General features: G+C 43.7%; 1 non-coding gene across 1 annotated transcript; it reads right to left on the reverse strand.

Annotated features, from left to right (window-relative positions):
- Positions 1–12,451: 12,451 nt before the first annotated feature.
- On the reverse strand, positions 12,452–12,554 carry LOC135393611 (U6 spliceosomal RNA). Its single transcript, XR_010422707.1, has one exon. It is a non-coding gene; the product is annotated as a U6 spliceosomal RNA (small nuclear RNA).
- Between the last annotated feature and the right edge of the window lie 6,163 nt (positions 12,555–18,717).

An 18,717-nucleotide genomic window follows, 5' to 3' on the forward strand; every position in this document is an offset into this window, starting at 1 on the left:
TGTTAGTTTTTTGCACAGGATTGATACCCACTGCTCGCATGAAAAATCTGTTCCAGGGACAGACCTGGTGGAGGTCCAGATGTCCTAAACATCCACACAGTTTCTGTCGTGGCCAGGTACATGAGTTTGGCAGTGTTGTAGCATACTGTCATTGACCGGACCCCCTCCACCTCCTTCGGAAACATCCCGGTACCCCCTCTGGCGTGTGCTACATCCTAAGTCATAGAAACATCATGGAAATTTCAAAACTTCAGCTTACTGCGGAAGCGAGGTGTGCGCTATTACCGATAGGAAACGGTCTAGAGGGCGGCGTTTTATTAACTTTGTAGCATCTTTTTTATTAGCAGTTCAAATATCGTGTCACTGTGCTACCCGTAAAGCGTGTTCTTCGCTATATACGAGGGGTGTTCAAGTCAAACCAGGACTTTTCATTTTTCGCAAAAGTAAAATGAACTTACAGGCGGGAAATTAGTTTTAATTTTCAACGTAATCTCCAGCTGCAATAATGCACTTGTCCCAGCGTTTCACGAGGTCTTGGATGCCAGCAGCGTAGAAATCCTTACCGGCACGTAGCAGCCATTATCGGACCGCATTCTGGACCTCGTCGTCGCAGCTGAAGTGGCGGCCCCCAAGGAACGCCTTCAGTGGCCCGAAGAGATGGAAATCGCTGGGGGCGAGGTCTGGACTGTAAGGGGGATGTGGCAGCAACTCCCAGCCAAGTTCCTGTAAGGTGCGTGTCGTGAGATGCGCGGTATGCGGGCGTGCATTGTCCCATAGGAGGAGGACTCTTTTCGTGATGAGGCCCGGCCGCTTTTGCTTCAGCGCCTTATGCACATCCCTAAGAACCTGGTAGTAATATGCATTATTGATAGTGGTACCACTGGGCGGAAAATCAACATGAACAACGCCAGCCTTGTCTCAGAAAACCGTGGAAAAATGTTGGATGTTCTCAGGAACTCTGGCACTGGGCTCTGGGCCGCCCCAGCCGGGATCATCCTGCACTGATGTACGGCCGTCTCGGAACCGTTTGCACCACTCAAACGCTTTGCTCCGGCTAAGTGTATCGTGGCCATACTGAGCCTGAAGTCTTCTGTGAATCTCAGATGACGTTACGCCTTCATTCACGAGAAACTTCATGACAATTCGCTGTTCGATGTGCGCGCTCACCTCGTTGCCGACCATCTTGTCCAGCAAGTGTCTTCTGTTTTGCACAAACTTTGGACCACCACGTGGTGAACGCGGAGGCCTTTCGTGTGTGAAAATGACGAAAAAGAAGTCGCGCGAGTCATTTGTACACTCAGGAGACAGAAAGACCCGGTTTGACTTGAACACCCCTCCCATTGACACACACAATTAAACGATGCTTCCTTTGTGGTTCCTTTCCAAATAGTTAAAGTGACAGTTTTGCATAAAGGCGGTGCATATAGTATGACTCATCATATATCATGTATGCCTATGGCGTTTGATCCTTTTATCTCGTGCCGTCTAACATATACTAATTACTCTGTTTAAATGTGTACGGCATTAATTCTGTACAAGCTGAGAAAAAAAAACACTTTCACTTGAACTAGATAAATGATCCATCAAATTACCGGCCCATCTCTGTTCTTCCTGTGTTATCGAAAGGTCTCGAAAAATTAATACACGATAGGCTTTTATCTTTGCTTCATGCAAACCGATTCACAATTTGGTTTCAGAAAGCAATGTTCGACCGAAATGGCCTTGCTTAAACAAAACCACATTATACTGCACAACTTTGAAAATAAGCGCATTACTCTGGGAAATTTTATTGATCTTTCCAAGGCATTCGATTCTATTGATCACAATATTTTGCGACGGAAACTGCATTGGTACGGCATTCCAGGTGTCACGCTTTTATTATTGACTTCTTATTTAAATCACTGTTATCAATGTGTCGCCATGAATAATAACATTTCTAGTCCTGTGAAAATTCAGGGCGGGGTACCACAGGGAAGTATACTGGATCCTCTTTTGTTTAGTCTGTATATAAACGACATAGTTAACTTAAGTCTTGATGCTGAATTTACCGTCTATGCGCACGACACCAGTATCCTTCTCTCTGGTGCCCAAGGTGATCCTTTGGTAGAGAAAGTCAGCTTAATTCTACAAAAAGTAAGCCGATTGGCTTACTTTTCGTAGGATACCAAGATTGGACCAATATTGGGCCGGTATTGCCAATATTGGTCCAATATTGGGCCAACATGTTGTGCTGCTTGGGAATATGGCTTATCGTGCAGCAATCAGAACAAACAATAGATCATTTTTAGAATTATATCAACTAGCACGACCGGTGCAGTATTATTCTTTTCGTCAAGGATTTCGGTGGGCTCTTCCCAGGTTGCGAACCGAATACGGCAGACAACTATTGGGTTCCACTTTACCACTGCTCCTGAATAAAGCAGCAGCGGCGAATGTAGGGTACAATGTAAAAAATTGTGTTACAGATTACTTATTAAAGGAGCAGTCTAGAGGCCCACAACTTTGTTTCTGTTTTTGGTCAGTATGGAATGTCAGGCGACCGAAAACAGTTTTCCCACAATTAGTGCAACCGTAGCTAAATTGGAACGCCTGCAATAGCTCCCCGAACCTCCCGCGCGCGAAACACCCTCCTTCGCCTTCACGATAGGCACGTGATGAGCGCCACCACACACGTCACTATGTGACGCAAGTGGTGAGGACGCTCCTCATTGGACTTTGGATCACATGATCGAGATGAGCAACATCGCCCAGGCCGGAGCGTCTGCTACCGCTTCGGAGACGCCATGCGTTCTCCGGCTTCGTGATGTCCGAAACGGAGGGTTTGAAGGCTGTCCACGACACAAACACGATTTTTTGGGACCGCAGGCACCACGGGAAGAACGAGTGGTGCAGCCCGAAATTAACTGCGTTTGTACAGCAAAACCCCCGTGCTTCTCGACAGTGTGCAGCCTGTTCGACAGTTTTCACCGCGCAGTTGGTTCAGTGGCTAACAGGTGGCGCCACAATACCGCCGCCATCGCTAGCTTTCTGCTGCTGTGAATTCTGAGATTGCACAGAAGCCACGGATATATTACTCTTGTGATCGTAATCTTATTTTCTCAGGCTGCGTGTATGCTTCTTTTTTTTTTAAAGAAAACGTGATATAAATCATATAAATAATAGAAGTCAACAAGAAGCAGCTCGCAATGTTCGTAGCAGACGGTTTTTCCTACGAACGAATGAGGGGCTCTCTACCACGAACGTCACACTAGAGTGGGTGTGGTCTGCAGTTGGAGCGCTCCGGCCTGTCACCGCGGCAGCGATTTTCCAAATTAATTGCACCGTGGTGATACAACTTTGGGCAGAAATATTTTGTGGGAATGCTTTTCACATACTGCTTTACAAGATGACAGCAGTTTTGGGCCATGTTAGATACCACTTTAATGCTCCTTTAAGCCTCTAAATGTTTCTCTGTGTCATTTTATTTTCGAAACTGTAAGTTACAGTTAGTGTTCTAATTATGAACGTTGTGCTGTTCAACTGCCTGAAGGGAGGTGAGCCTCGTCAAGTTGTTCTGACAGCTTCTTGCTTATCTCTTTTTCAAGATGTGTATCCACATTTTTGAATAAGCACATTATTATTATTATTATTATTATTATTATTATTATTATTATTATTATTATTATTATTGTTATTATTATTATTATTATTATTATTATATTTTTAGTTATTTATGATATTATTATAGTTTTCATGATATTATGCTCTACTATAAGATCTTACACAGTTTTCTGGATACACCATTTTTATTACATCAGCTTCATATCGTCGTACCTGTCAATGTAACCAGACACACGAATATATTGTACCTATCCCATCATATGCCTGCAAATCCGATCGCAGGAATTCAACAAATCACAAACGCAGTTCACCCCTCTCTTGATAGCTTTAACTCCCATACAAACGTTTTCAAAACTCTCCTCTGGCGTTCACTTTATCACTTTTTTCTTCCCTTTTAGTGCCATGTACTGTATATCTGTATGTTTGTACTGTATGTATCAATGTGAATATCTTCCTGCTATGTTCTTGTTCCTGAATATGTCCTGAATATGTTATGTTTTGCTTAATCTGTATATGTATGTATATATATATATGTGTATATATTTGTAAGTACTGTATTCTCTACGTGCGCCAATGCAAAGGCTTTGGTTGTTCTTAGGCACGCTAATAAAGATTATTATTATTATTCAATTTTATTTGTAGTACATACATACATACATTTGCCATACAGAGTACACAGTGGGGCCCCGTAGCATAGCTAGAGGTGGGGCCTCCCGAAAACAATCTGAATATCAAACATTTGTGGCCACAACATCAGAACAGGTTATCCAGTATAAGGATGTACTGTCACAGTTAGGGACAAAGCACAATACGCACAAAAGAAAAAGAAGAACAAACAAATTAAATACATATAAGAAACAAAAACAACTGAGAATGAGCAAAAATGTGACGTTTATGAAGGTGAACAGTGTAGGCGCAAAAACCTATGGGAGAAAGAAGACAAATAGTTGAAAAAGCGTCTATGAAAAAAATCTGTATGAAAATGAGTGCCTAATTCATGAGATGGTTCCTTAAGATGATCCGAAAACGATGGAATGAACGTACTGACTTTAGGTAATCGGGCAAGGCGTTCCATAGTTTGGCAGCCACGAAGGTGAATGTTTGCTTCCCGTAGTTGGTTGTTGTGCGTGGCAGGAGAAAATTACCGGAGCGAGGTGATCTAGATGGGACGACTACTGCAAGACACTGATTGTTGAAGACACCTGACAAATGCTTGTACAGAAGCAGTAGAACGCGGAAATGAAACAGCTGCATGAGTGGCAAAATACGCAGTGATATGAAGAGGTGGCGACTGCTGCATACTGTGGGAGTGAATGTAATGGATGCGAATAGCTCTTCTTTGTAAGCGGTTTAGAGACGAGAAATGAGAGATATATGTGGATCCCCATGATGTGATGCAGTAAGAGAGGTGGGAATGTATGAAAGCGTAATATAATGACACAAGTGTATATGGAGTGGAAAAAAAATATCTGACCTTGAATAACGCGTGGAGGCCGAAAGCCGCACGACGACATATGTTTGAGATGTGTGATGTAAACTTCAAATGGGTATCTAACGTTACTCCCAGGAACGTTACCTTGCCAGTAGATAAAAGAGAGCTACCATTTAGCGTTAAAGTTGGCAGCTGTAGCCCTTCTTCTTCTCTTTCATAGCCCTCAGCCCATAGTTTCCTCTGAGGGCTATGAAAGAGAATGAATTCAGTTTTTTTTTATTATAGTTAGCTTGTTGGTGCTGCACCAGTCAACGACATTAGTAAGGTCCTCATTTAGTTTAGCCGGCAATGAGTTAATGTCATTTTCAGCTAAGAAGATGGTGGTGTCATCAGCGTACAAAATGCACTGTGAGTGAATGGTGGAGCTAGGTAAGTCACTGACATATAGTAAAAACGGTAGGGTACCTGGAATAGAACCCTGAGGAACACTTCTATTGCTTGTGACGGGTGAAGACAAGTCATCATTAATTTTAACCACCTGCGAGCGATTGGAAAGATAGTTAGATATTAGTGTGTAAGCTGGACCACAAATGCCATAGCTATTAAATTTAGACAAAAGAATGTTATGGTCAATAGTATCGAATGCCTTGCTTAAATCGATGAGAATAGCTGCAGCGGTCACTTGGCCCGAGTCGATTGCACCTCTGATCTTGTTAGTAAGTTCAAGTACAGCACATTCAGTGGACGAGTGGCGCCTAAACCCAAACTGGCTCGGCGTTAGCAGATTGAACTTCTCAATGTAATTATTGAGACGAATCACAAGACGTTTCTCGAAAACCTTGCTAAAAAATGGCAGGATGGCAATGGGACGATAGTTATCGATAAGGGTGGGCTTGCTTTTCTTGTAGACTGGTCTAATCCTAGCAAGTTTTAAAGCAGCAGGGAAAGTGCCGGTCTTAAACATGAGGTTAAAAATGTGAGCTAATACGGGAGCAAGAGTGTGCTTTACAAGTTTGATGTGACTCGAGCACAATCAAGACCAGGAGCGGTATTACACAGATCTGATATCACATTTGCTACCTCCTGAGGGGATGTTGGATCGCAAGTAGAAAGAATGATGACGCCTACTCAGAGGTACAAATAGCGAAGTTGCGCAAGTCTGACTGGGTATTGTAGCGAAATGGATACTGAAAGCGTTGGCGATTTCACTGTCACCTTTTAAAAGATTTTCACCCGAGGACATTTCGGGGGGGGGGGGGGATGCATGTGCCTTATTTCTGCCTAGTCAATTGTTAATGACCCTCCAACTTTTCCTGGGGTCGCTTTTATATTTTTCAATTTCACCAAAGTAATATTCCCTTTTAGCGACCCTAAAAAGAGTGGTTAAATTATTTGAACAATTCTTGCATCGATTCTGAAGGTCATTGTCATGAGAGTATCTTTGTAACCTCTTGTAGAGATTATTCCTCCTACGAATGGAATTGAGGAGGCCAGTGGTTACCCACGGGTTGACGGGACGACTAAACCTCCCAACCGCACCTTTTATATGTTGTGCACCGAGCGCATGCCTTGGTGATGAGGGACACAAAAACTGCGTAAGCTTCTTCACTGGACTCCAGCTTGTAAATGTCAGACCAATCTGTGGTATTATTCTCTCTTATCTCTGGTTTTATTGTTGTTGTTGTTGTTGTTAACGTAAGCAGATACACGCATGCTGTCTGTAGAAATATCTGATCATAGAGATATAATTAATTAGTAACCAAAAGTCAATTTAATTTAGCCCAACACCAAACTGTGACGCCAAAACGTTACATGAAACTTCTTAAGTGTCACCCAGATAGACAATGTATGCAGGGTGTATGCAGAAAAACGTGACCCGCATTTTTACATGTAACTCGTTGTCTACTTAGCCGAGGAACTTCCGGTGGTGCACGACGGTGTATTTATGTGTGCGAAAGCTACAAAAAAATCCTGGAAGCCATACTCAGTGTAAAAAAATGAACAGAGCGCGTAAACATTGGCTACATTGGCGTAAACATAGGGCGGTCATCACAGTGCACGGTAGTGCATTTCGGTCTCAAGAGAGTTATGTGCAGGCACCGCTAGGGGTACTGCCGATGAGCATCCATGTGGGACATCGTTTCGATTTATGCACCGATAGCTCCCCTAGCGGTACTTGAACACAACTCTCCTACGTCCACCATGTTGCCCTATTCTGATGCACGGAAGCCGACGTTTTCGTTGCTCCGTTTATTTTTTTGCTCAGTATGGCTTCCACAACTTTTCTGCAGATTTCGCATGCATAAATGCGCCATTGTGCGCCACCGGAAGTTCGTTAGTTAGGTAGACAACAAGCAATGTGCCTAAATGCGGGTCATTCTTTTCTGCACACACCCTGTATAATGTAAATATAAATGACAATGTAAATGACATAAAAGACGTTAAATACCACGTTAAAAGACCTCCTCAAGGCCTCCGAAAAGCCCCTATTGCTCTCTCGAGCACTTAATTTTCGCCAATTTAGCGAATTGAAAAATTCGCGATTGTGGAGGTCACGCGAAAATGTCTGGCAACATTGGACATTTACAAAAGTCCGCTTGGTCGCAGTGGTTTTGCAGGTTAAGGCTGATTCACATTACCGTGCGTTTACGGCTGCGCAGAGCGTTCCATCCGGAAGGCTGTTCCGTTGCAAGGATTCGTTGTCAGCGTATGGCATTATGGTTGGCTAAGAGCGTGCTATGCGGTGAAGTTCATTTCTAAGAGAGCACGGCTGTGGTGGAACTGCTCAGCGTATAGATCGGCCATGCACGCTGTGACTGGCGAACTCTTACTTGGGCAATGGCACTTACGTCACATCAATTAGCTGTTTAGTTCGAGTGTACCTCGAAATAAAGTGATCGAAATCCCCGCTGCAAAACAAAAAAAAAAAAAACGAGAAAAAAACTAAATAAATGTTATCTGACTATAACGTCGCGAGCGCGAAACTGCCAACGGCCAACTTAAACTAACCTGGACATGGGAATGCAAACAGCGAACTTGGACTAACCTAATAAAAAACTATCCAACATGCTGCTCCGTATAGTGTACGCCCTGCTAAGCCTAACGGGGCTTTCGCTCACTAAAACGACTTGGACAGACATCGAAAACCCGTGAATTTGAGTGGATAAATAGTGACGTCCTGTTTTTAAACACGGCATATCATCACCATATGGAGCAATCGAGCATTCTTCTTTATTTCCCTTGTTTCGAGAGCGGGAATTTCGAGATCGGGGATTTCACAACCGGGAATGTCGAGGTCCGCCCGTTTAGTTCTGATCAGTGGTTTTCAACCGGGCTTCCCCTATCCCGAAGTTCCGCGAACATTATATACGGTCGAGCTCCTGCGAGTGAAACTTGAGTGCGAACAGAAGGCTTGCTTCCGACAAACATTGGTACCTAATCTTGTCCGACAGCTTGGGATCCGCATTCAAGTCGTCCAACGTCCCGGATGACGTACGTCGTAGATTGTAGAGCCGGAAGCTATCGTCAATCAATTCTCAACATAAATAATCACATAATATGGCAATGAAAAAAAGCAATCAATCAAAATCAATAACTCGCTACTCGGACGACATCTAGCTCGCCCGACACACTTCTACACAGTTGCGTCTATAGTCTACTGTTATTTTTTTTATAGTTTCGTGTTAGCGCCGCGAAGCAACTGTGGCTATGAGCGGAGAGGACAGCAGGAAGGAGTGGGAGACAGGGGGTTAGATTGCGTCCTGGGCCGACTTCAGAGGGAACTGTGCCGACATTCGTGTGGAAAGTCTTCGGAAAACCCATGGAAAACCTCAGACAGCACAGCCGGTGACAGGATTCGAACCCGTGTCACCTCCCAGTCTCGGCGTGGAAAGCGATCATCTTAGCCACTATGCCACGGGAGCTGGTCTGCCGTTGTGTAGTAGAACGTTTCACAAGAAGTCAGACTGATTACCTTGAAAAAAAGAAAAGAAGAGTTTGCAACTGCTGGTCTAGATGGCGCTTGGCTGGACTGTTCGACTTCTGTATCCGTTCGTGCACTCGTCCTTTAAGGAACGTTTTTACTCTGCAAATACTATTGTAGCTCCAAATGGACTCACGTGGCATGCCGACCTCAGGTAAGCAATTCTCTGGGATGAAATAAGTTTCGAAATGTGTGACACCGGATGCCCGCACGAGGCACTTTATGGGCCGACATGTCGGCGGAGGAGAGCGAGAAGGAAAACACGCGGCATGAAGACATCGCGGAAGAATACAGTCACGGGTAAGTCACCCAAAAAATGTAACTAAGTTTAACAGTTACGATTTTCCTTCAAAAATAGTAATTGAGTTAGAGTTGCAGTTACTATTTTTGAAACGTAACTAGTTACAGCTACATTTACTGCATTAAAGTAACAGTTACTTGACAGTTACATCTTAAGAAGAAAGAAAAGGCTGCATAAATGGAGCTCTCACAAGCATCTTCTTTAGCACTTGTACTGTCCTAGCATATAGTTGTACCGTGTTATAAACAGAGGGTTTCTCATGGTCCCTAACAGCACGGTGGGAGTTAGTCTAAAGGCCATCCTGGCTGCGTGTGAGATGAGAGAACCCGCTGAATTCCTGGTTAAGAAAAAAGAAAGAACAGCACCGTATAATGGCCCTAGCCAAACTGCAAATTTAATGCATTAAACGGAATGGCAGTAACTTCACCTCCTGACCAACCATCGTCTCGAATGACATCGTTCTCTCCCCTGGAAGCGTACGCCTTTTCTGTTACAATTATGCCCTGCATAATTGTCACAAAAAAGGCGTACGCCTCCTGTTTTCAACATGTCATTCGAGACGATGGTTGGTTAAAAGGTGAAGTTACTACACTCTTAAAAATGAACTTCACCACATAGCACGCTCGTAGCCAACCATCACCCCGAATGACAACGTTCTCGTCCCAGATTTGTTGAAAACGGGAGGAGGAGCCTATTTTGTGCCGTGCATAATGAGCACAAAATAGGCTCCTCCTCCCGTTTTCAACAAATCAGGGTCGAGAACGTTGTCATTCGGGGTGATGGTTGGCTAGCAGCGTGCTATGTGGTGAAGTTCACTTCTAAGAGTGTAGCATTTAAATGACGCTGGAAGAAACGACGGAAAACTTGTTAGAAAACGCGAAGTAGTGCTAAAGAAACGATGCCTCTAGCAGACAGCACAAGCAGCGGAAGAAGGAATATAGTAGTACAAGCAAACGCCGCAAAAAGGGACGCAAACACAAGGGAGAAGTGACAAACAACTGGAACTGTGATCTCTCAACTGCTCCAGTTGCACTTGATGACATCATCGGTAAGTATTGCGCAGGAAATTTTCACCAATCTAACAACAACTTTATTTTCCAACAATCTAATCTTGCTTATCGTTTGGGAACTTGGGAATAATAGCCCTTCTTTTTTTTTTTAAATCAATGGAAAGGACACTCACAGAGCTTACCCCTTTTAACTTTATCAAATAAGCTTCGTACATTTATTTCTTCGTAGAAAGTTAAAATGGGTAAACTGGTGATTGCCCCTAACATTGATATAAAAAAAAGAGCTATTATTCCTATGTTGAACCTAATTCTAGCGTGAGTAGAGTTAGTCATGACGTTGCCCACCTCTGTGAGGCCGACGACGGCGAGCTCTTTCACCACCGCTTGTGGCTCGAGGGTCCAACGAGCGTAAGGGTCCAACGAGAAGGAGGATCCAATCCGGTCACGTGACACCGTGAACAAGTATCCAACGTGAAGATGGGTCCAAGCAGAGACGGAAGATCCAACGGGAAGGAGGATACAATGCGAGACGAAGGATCCAATGATATATAACAACAATAATAAATGGTAAAGTAGAGAGCTCCGACATAAAGTAACAAAATTTACTTAGAGGTTTCGTCCCTCATAAGATAAACATCGTTAGTGCCAAGCCATGCGAAAGCCTATACCTTTTGGAGTTCAATAGTTCTTCACAATGTCGGCCCCTCTGGCCTTTGGAATATTTTTGCAGTAATAAATGGGTCGGCTCTGCGTCATATACAGGGTCCAGTGTCCTCTGAGTAACTGTTGCAGAAACAACTTGCAAAGCGACCTCCCGTATTGTTTAACATACACACGTACACGAACACAAAGACGACTTTCGAAGTCCCTGTCGGTGTCCTCCTTTTCATCCCAGTGTTCCTCTCGAATGTCTGACATGTCACCTATGCAGGTCACACGCGTTGACTTCGTTGTTTGAAGACGATTCATCGGCTAAACTCCTTACTGCCACTGCCCTTCTGCTTAGTTTGGTTGTGGTGGTCGGCTTGTGCGTATCTGCCGTTTCTCTATGGATTCCAACTGGGGTGCCCCGACGTATTTGCCCTCCCACAATAGGACCTACGACATCACTGTGCAATGGCATTCCTTGCAGTGACAGTAATTTAATGACATTCAGCCAGGTATGAATAACGCACACGAATGCTACCGTTCATTTTGATTTACGGCTCCGTGCGCTTTCCGTTCGCAGTGATGTGCATACCACGGATGCAAAGTATAGTCCCCAACCGCACGCGCGCAATGTTTTTCATCCATCTGTTTATTGCGGTATTAATCTTTCCCGCAACGTATAGGGAAACGCGTGAAGAAGTTTCCAAAGAGCTAAAGGATCCAAACGTGCTGACAGATCCATCGTGTTGGAGTATAAAACGAGCAGGAGGATCCAACGTTGGATCCTCCTGCTCGTTGGACCCTCCAGCATCATCAGGGATTTCCCTATCACCCCCTATTTTTTTTAATGCCCTCCCCATTCAATTTCTGAGATTGCCCAATACAGCTCGACTACCAATGTGTCCATGTCTAGCCGTCCCATGTCCGTGTCCATCCACAAACATCTGTCCATGTTTACCTTTCATGCCTTTCTGCTAGATATTTTGAGGAGGGGGACGCTGGAAAAATCCCTGTACACAATAATCGCAACGACAGCATGAGTGAAACTTGAGTAAATGCGCGAGCGATTATCTCAATCATTTAGAAATACGAGACGTTAGCAACGCATGCCTGGGCTTGGGGAAAAGACAGGTGGAGAGAACACAAAACATTAGTGAGTTCTAATCACATATCACGTGCAGCATTTAGTAGCAATTTGTACGCATATTGCGACAATAAACTATGTCGAGCACGCTGTGGTGCTTGTCATTGCAAAAGGCGAGGTATGCATGTTTGACCAATATATATGTTATGCGCACTCTTTCTGCGGGCAGCTTGGCGGACAGAAGGAAAACAAAAAGAATAACCCGGTAACACCGTAATGTATCCGTAGCACCTGATTTCAATCCGTCTTACGGATTTCGAAACAGCAGCCGATTTTTCCCTCGCAGAATCCTTTTGCATAAAGAAAAGTGGCACTCTCGGCGGAGGATTCACGAAAAAATGTGGAACGCTTCACGATTTTGCGTGTCATCCTTGCGCAGGGGCCATGCTAATCTTCTCTGTATCGTTCCAATTTTAGTATATGTACTTTGGAAGTACGACAGAATGCGTCCCGAACCCGTATTTATAGTGCGACGAGCATAGTGATGCCAATGCGACGGTGTCGTTAGATTGGATTGATAATTATCGTGCTTCAAATTAAGATAAACCGTCCTATAATCCGAGCACTACATTTAGCTTGATGTAGAATTCGTGTTTTTTACTCAAATGGAACACATTCTGGTTCCTGATGGAAAAAGTCGGTTTCCGGGCTCTATAAATACGGGCGTGCCGTAGAGCGGACCTCTTCACGGAGCAGCCCCATAATGCGGAGAAGACGCCTTGCACTCGCTCGTACTCTCGACGTTCATGCAGCTTCGTACCATACACTGGACGTTCATACACGAAAAAATTTTAACTTGGGAGGTGAGCAACATTGGAAGGATTGTCGGCTCTTTTTAGCTTTTATCGGGTATCCATTTATTATTTTTTGTTTTCTTTCTGTCCGCCAAGCTGGCCGCAGAAAGAGCGCATATACTATATTGGTCAAACATGCATACCCCACGTCTTACAATGACAAGCACCACAGTGTGCTTGACATAGTTTATTGTCGCACTCAGCAATATGCATACAAATTGCAACTAAGTACTGCATGTGATATATGATTAAAATTCGGGGGAATTCGGGTTAAACCCGATATGTCCCAAAAGTGTTTCGGGAGGGAATAATTGGGGGATGAACTAAGAAAAAAGTCAGACCCTAATTATAAATTGCTCTTGGACGATGGACGAATTCGGTTCAAGATAGGGCACCCAGCAACTCACTAATGTTTTGTGTTCTCTCCATTTGTCTTTTCCCCAAGCCCAAGGATACGTTGCTAACGTCAAATACTTCTAAATGATTTAGATAATCGTACGTGCACTCACGCTGTTGTTGCAATTATTATGTACAGGAATTTTCCCAGGGTCCCGCTCCCCAAAATACCTAGCAGAAAGGCAAACACAATGCATGCAAAGGCATGAAAGGTAAACATGGACACATGTTTGTGGGCATATGCGTTGGTAGCCGAGCTGTATTGGGCAATCTCAGAAATTTCAGAAGGAGGGTATCTGAAAAAAAAGAAAGAAAAACAAGGGGTGTTGGGAAATCCCTGATGGGCATCTTCACGACGGGTGGTGATGCTATTGAAAGAACTCGCCGTTATCAGCCTCACAGAGGTGGGCAACGTCACGACTAACGCTCTGGGGAATGTGCGTCCTGGGCCGACTTCTAAGGGAAGTGTGCCTACATATGTCTGACAGGGTCTGAGGAAAACCCAGGAAAAACCCCCGACAGCACAGCTGGCACCGGGGTTCGAACCCGGGTGCCTCCCAGTCGCGACGTGACATGGCCAGCACGCTAACTAGTGGCCGTGTATTAAAAGGGAGTCTGGCCGTTAGGAGGAGCCTAAAAAAGAGGCTGGACCTGTCAATCAAACATGGGCGCATTTCATTGGTTGTCGCTTACTATGGGGGCCACCATGACACACAACTTTCTCCAAAATGGAGGATGGTGCTTGGAACGTCGAAGCGGAGATTATGTGGCAAACGTTGATTCTGTGAGTGTACATCCTCTTGTAACTATAGCTCCAAATCGACCTACCCGAAAAACGTCGTCATGACGTTGGTAGACAGACTGAAACCGAAACAAATTGGAGGCGGAGGGCTGGGTTTCATGAATGGGCACTTGTTTGCAGCCTCCTATTGAAAGAAAAGTAGGACCGAAGATCCCGTCCCTTTCAGGGCCCATCGTAATCCCCTCTCGACCGTGGCTTTCCTGCGCGACCTTGTTCGCCCCTAGCTTCGAGAGTAGTTCAACTCTACCAAATTGGTGGCACTGTCGAACACTATGACGTCATTTATTTACAAACAGGGAGAGGTCTATTGGGCTTCAATTTTAAATTCGCTCTGGCATCACTGTTTACGCGAAAATGGCACGTTTCGGCGCTACCGTTAGGCCTAGTGAAGACCGCGATCTCAAGAAAATAGCACGCAATATGCCTCTGATCCGAAGACTTTGCATTATATCATAGAATTTTATTTATACATACTTTGGCGCATTTTTGATTCCATCTACTTACGTTACGTGGCTGCAGTTCGTTATCCCGGAACCACTGACTTATAAAAATTAGTGAAAGCGTTTGAAAGTATTGCATACAAGTGAAAGAAGGTCATATACTGAATCTAAAAATACAAGAACTATAAAATTGTGTGGTCTAGAACTCTTTTTATATGCACTTGAACAACACCTTCTCAAGCATTGCTAGCGCAGGACGGCAATACTTGTCGGATCCGGAAGTTGCCGTCTTGCTTGCAAAAGGTAGGGCCGTTGGGTTGGGTTATTATTGGGTCACGCATAGCGGGCATGAGACTGTGCCGCCGGTTGGGTCCGGAGGTCCTCAGTAAACAATGGCGGATCATCTTCAAGAAACGGGCGTTAAAATTAAATTTTTATACGTTTCACACAATATACGAGGGTCATTCCTGTTTAATTTCGTTCTTGGTTTGTTCCTCTTTCAGGTAAAAACATATCATTTACCTAGTTGTTTTCTTTGGTTAGAAAAACGCAGTAGTCCCGGTAGCCAGCAACTATTTCTGCAGTTCTGAGGCTTCCCAACATGCCTCTCTCCATGCAGATGGCGTTGATAAATGTGGGCGCAAAACCCGTCGTTTTAGCCTGTCATCATTGATATCCGTTTCAATCCAAATCGATCTAGTTTCTCCAAAATGGTGGCACCCAGGTAATAAGGGTGAGGTATAAGTACAGGATGGCCTGTAATAATAGGGAGCTGTATTTCGACCTGTCATTGGCTAGATACTATAGAGCTGTGCGAATAGCGAAATTTCCATTGCGAATAGTTTACAAAGATTTCACTTACACTGCGAATCGAATCGGAATAATTTCTTCAGATGGCCAATCGAATTCGAATAATCAGAAAAGGTCCAATTTGAATAATTCTGAATACCTCATGGTGAAATATTTGGTGGTGGTGTGCATGATGTTCTGCTCCAAACACGTGAGCCTTTTCACCCGGCATAACATATCATGAGAGAAGTGTCCGTCTCTGCTGTGTATCAGTGGGATCATTAGTGGGAACTACATTGAGAGTTAGTCAACATGTTCCACGCAGCCTGCTTTGTGTGCATCTCCTCATTTCTATGTTTACGTTGTGAATTTCCAGGACCTTTTTTTTTTAGAAACTGCACGTATTTCCATCTGTTACTGAACATAACTCGGAATGTTGGGGGTACATTTACTGGAACCTGCAATGCCCAGGTGTTGACTATGAGCTCACAAAATTTGTAGGCTTTAGTGATATAGTATTAGAAGCGTATACGAAGAGGGTAGTATTTTGTAGTAAGAGCGAAGTATTTTGTTTATGATATAGTATTGTAAAGTGTAAAGCGGACTTCACCTAACGCTCGACTGTAATGAGGTGAACCCGACTTGCAGAATGGAGCCGCACGCCGAAAGAACAATGGATGTAACATGAAGCGAGCTTCACCTAACTCTTCAGTGTAACGAGGCGAAGCCCACTTGCAGAATGGCAATAGCCAGGGAAGGGTATAACGGTAATGGTAACGGAAACAGAAACGGTATATTACCGAAATTGGAGATGGTAACGATAACGCAAACGGAAACACATACCACGGTCCTCTATTACCGGAAACAGAAACAGAAACGAAAATTATCGTCCGGTATTAAATTCAGGTAACGGCTATATTCCTGTTGTGCGATGACATTTGAGGGACTTTTAATTTAATTTTTGTATTTTGATGACTCCATTCCCTGTAATGCTCTAAATACTATACGTGAGCATGAAAACAAAGCGCAATATTGGATCTCGAGGATGCATCCTTCGCTTACCTCATCCCAGTCCTCGTAACTCCTCGACATCAACACATGACTATACTCCACCATAGCACGAGGATGACAGCCTACGATTTTTAGTTATTTGATTTTTACTTTTTTTCATTTCACCGTGGCTATGGCAGTATTATTTACTACTGAGAGCGTCCGCTTATGAATGCGACATGGATGAAGGTTACGCCCATCTTGAGTTGCTGGACTCAGAGTGAGTGAAGACTGAAGACATGTTCCTACATTTAAAAAAAAATCTTGCAAGATGTGCGCATCCAAACGACGCAAAATTACTTGTGTAGTGTGTACGCATGACACCGAAGCAGCACTTGGGCAAAACAGGGTGCTGACAGAGCCGGACTGCCTGTCCTCCCGCAGCTCTGTAACAGCCTTTCCATTACCGGAAACAGTAACGGAAACGTAAGGGAAACGAAATTGAAAGGCTGGTATGGGAAACGGATAACGGAAACGAAAGTATAGCGATAACGAAAATACGTCAGTTACCCTTCCCTTGCAACAGCGATGCTTCGCTTCAGTACTATTCGAAACATATTCAAAAATTTCAAATACTGAAAATAGGTTGTCAATAGCATTCGAATAGCATCAAATATTCGTTTCATATTCAAAATTTCGAATATTCGCACAGCTCTAAGTACCACAAAAAGTGAGTGGAGCCTCAGGATATGCAAGTCCCATTAATGGCCAGACTCCCTTTTGATACACGGCACTGACACTAACCACTCAGCTACGCCAGCTGGTGGCAGATGAGTGTGAAGAGGCCCTCACACTCACCCCACTGACATTGATATGAGGTGAGGAGAAATTTCAAAAACTATGGCAAAAATTAAGGTGAGGGCAGAGCTCATGTGGACATTTGCCCATGCCTGACCACTCAGGTTCGCTTCGCAGGAAATTTCGTGTATGTTTCCGTAAATGCCAAAGAAAAAGTATGGCGGTTCAGTGCACTATACACACACTTTTACACTGGAGTACAAACCCTCGTTTCTTCTCACAAAAACATTTTTATTTCTTTTCCGCATCAATAATTATCCGTGCTCATACAAAAACTCATCACACAGCACCTATCATCAACTCAACTGTGGTACTCTGCACATATCTGTTAATCTTTCTTTTTTTCCACACACAAACACTCTCACACACTGCCATAAAAAGGGCACTGCACTTTGGCTTTTATGGCAGCAGCAAACTGTACATTTACAAGATCTACATCAGTGTGTCCTTATATTACAGCACAAATAATAATAGTAATAAGAATATCAAGCTGCAGGTGACGCGTAGATGGTGTCATCGTGATGCATGTTTTTTTGCAAAGCGGGGAACAACCAATACGTCAGTCAAGGTAAAGTTTGCTCAGTGTGGAATGTGTTCTCCTCCCTACTTGATGTGCATGTGTGGACAAACTGTAGTTGAGTCGTCTCTTCGTTTACACTATAACTCGAGCGCTTAAAATTTAGAGAATGGATCTTGAAGGGGACCTGCAGCAGTGACATACATACATACAGAACTGACTGTAAAGTAGTGCCTCATGACCAATTTCAGTGTGGCACGTTAAATTTATGGCATATTGCCTTCCCTACAACTTTGTCCGAGACTCTGCAGCTAACAAAAATAAATAACAACCGGGGAAGAAAAAAAAAACTAGAACAAAAGCAGCAAAGAACCGTTAAATTCCTAAAGCAAGAATGTGGCGCGAAGGAGAAAAAAAAGTGTCGCGGCAGTTGATTGCTGCCGGAACCACACATTGCAGTTTCTCTTTTTACATAATGTTTAAAAGTCACAGAGTTGCAACGTTCAAGTGCACACGTACACCAACACATACATACACGCAACCCTGGCAAAACACTTCAAATAAATTATTATATTAAGTTCCAGATTGCTCCACAGGTTCCTCATATCTTGACTAAACAATATCAACAACTAAGTAGAGTTTGAAGAGGTGACAGTAGAACATAAAGTTAAGTAGAGTAAAGTTGCACACAAATGCGGCAGGTATGAAAAATTAAATCAGCACTAGTATGGTCTTATCCAAACTGAAATTTTTTTAAGATTACATTAATTGGAATGTTCAAACTGGAACTCACACTTTCTTCCCAAATCGTTTTGCCTCTGTCGATTTGAGGCAGTGAGAAAATGGAAAACCAGATTCCTGGTTGTCAGGTTCAAATTTAGCTTTGGGATTTACCCTTCTGAAAGCCTCATCTCCGATGATACAGACCGTTGTCTTTAGGAATAGCAGCCTTCCCGATTAAAAGCTTTGTGCAGAACGCTGCAGCACATACATATTTTCTTCTTTTGTTTTGGA

This window comes from Ornithodoros turicata, chromosome 4, assembly GCF_037126465.1.
Source record: "Ornithodoros turicata isolate Travis chromosome 4, ASM3712646v1, whole genome shotgun sequence".
Taxonomy (NCBI): domain Eukaryota; kingdom Metazoa; phylum Arthropoda; class Arachnida; order Ixodida; family Argasidae; genus Ornithodoros; species Ornithodoros turicata.